A 2,245-nucleotide genomic window follows, 5' to 3' on the forward strand; every position below is an offset into this window, starting at 1 on the left:
ATTAATTTTTGGGTAAGCTATCCCTTTAAGAATCAAATATTGTAGGATGGTTTTCAATTTATTTTAAGATTCGTAGGGGACTCTTGTTTGCTCCTATTGTGATTGATTCCAAATTATGACACTTTTTGAAACAAAACTCTGAACATACAGCATCAAGTACACACACACACACACAGAGAGGCACCACAAAGTGCTGAACTACTACCTAAAAAAATAAGAATATTAAAGGTCCATTCAAGTGATTTTCGTCCTTCTGCAGAATGTTGTGACTTCCAGAAATGGAAACCAAAACTGTTTGGTTACCAATATTCTTCAAAAGAACTTTTGGGTGAGTAATCAGTAATACTTCTAATCAGAATTTCTATATCACAATGTCTTAAATTAAACAGTCTGTTAGTGTGACAAAATCAGAGCATTATTACTATTAGATGCAAAGCACCTTTTGCATCCATTCGTTTTCTTTTTCTTCCACTCTGGATGACTATGGCAGCCCATAAAACCACTTTGCTTTTCTGTTAATAATGTTTGAAACGTAAGATCTAAGCAAAATTCTTTTTTCCTCTGATTCCTTGGCTTATGCCAAGACAAATGCATACTAAAATATAAATTTCCACCGGTCAGTTCTGATAGACCAAACAAAGTGTGTTAATGAATTTGACAAAATTTGTGCAAAAATGGACATGAGGCTATATCTTTGCAACACTTCAGCTGATTCTGACCAAACTTGATACGTGTTATACCAAGCATGACCTGATGGCACATGAGTAGTTTCGGCACAGCACCACCTACTGGTCAAAATTGACATTTATGTTTATAATTTCTGAACAGTTTGGCCAAAAAGCATAAGATTGATCTTGTTCGATTCAGAGCAGCATACCAAATCAAACGATACCCACTTTTCCTATGTCAGCCATTTTGAGTGTGGACCATTTCGAATTTTGTAGCAAAATGCAGTATTTTACAAATGCTGTAACGTATTGTAATGAATCTTATAGAGCCACTTGCAGGAAAGTTATGAAATGTGACGCAGAGGACAGTCTCATCATTATTCACAGCAAATTTGGAGTCTCTGACTCAAACTCTCTGGCTCCACCAAATTTGCACTCATGTTTCTGCTAATAACTTTTGAACCGTAAGGTTTAAAAGCAAAGCTCTTTTTTCGTCTGATTCCTTGGCTCATACGGAGCCAAATGAATATCAAAATGTACATTTCTATGGGTCAATATTTTTCGCAATTTTGAATTTTCTGAAAAATCTACTTTTTCAAACTTGTCCGACGGTTTATCCAATTTTCACCAAAACTGGCTCAGATCATCTTCAGAGCATTCTGGCAAAAAGTTATCAAAAGCTTTTTGATATACCAAACAATTTTCGTAAAGTCGTATGTTTTATAACAAGCATGACCTGAGGGCACATGAGTAGTTTCAGCCTAGTGCCACCTACTGGTCAAAAGTTATACAAATGTAACATTTCTGCTTATAACTTATAACTGGTTTGGCCAATAATCATAAGATTGGTCTCATTACATTAGGGACAGCATACTGATTCGAACGATACCTACATTTCCTATGTTCTTTTTTGTTCATCACCCATCTTGAGTATTCTATTAAAATGCTGTATCAACAAATGTCTTTAACCGGAGTCTCCAACCCTACTCCTGTAGAGCTATCATACTGCAGATTTCAGCTTCAACCCTAAAGAAACACACCTGAACCAGCTAATCAGACAGGTGTGTTGAAGCAGGGTTGGAATTTAGGTCTTCCCTTTTCTTTACCGAGTAATTAAAGACAGCTCCTTAGCTCTTCATTTTACCTCTGTTGTGCCTGGCCCCCTAATTGCTACTTGCAGCTATATTTATTATTGTTGTTATTATTAATATTTTGATTTTTTTTATTACAGTGCACTTTGATCTCCAATAGTCAAAATCAGTTCAGTTTACCCATCTTGGTCTCTTAAGTTTTAAAAGCTAAAAGCATGTTGCAAGCAGAAATGGGTCAATCAAAGGAAATCTATATTGTTCATTCTATTTACACAACAGAAACTATATCACTGTTTAAAGAAATGAGAAAATGTTTTATTCATTTTTCAGAAAGATAAAATATATTTTATTATGTTCACTAAAATGCTATTTTATCAAAACATTTTTGTACAAAAGCAAGGTATTCTGTGTAGAAAAATAGATTATAAATACATTTTTATAAATAAAACATAAATTATAATAAATTGTGATGAAATTGGGGGGGGG

This window comes from Sinocyclocheilus grahami, unplaced genomic scaffold, assembly GCF_001515645.1.
Source record: "Sinocyclocheilus grahami isolate Dianchi unplaced genomic scaffold, SAMN03320097.WGS_v1.1 scaffold1597.1, whole genome shotgun sequence".
Lineage (NCBI taxonomy): Eukaryota > Metazoa > Chordata > Actinopteri > Cypriniformes > Cyprinidae > Sinocyclocheilus > Sinocyclocheilus grahami.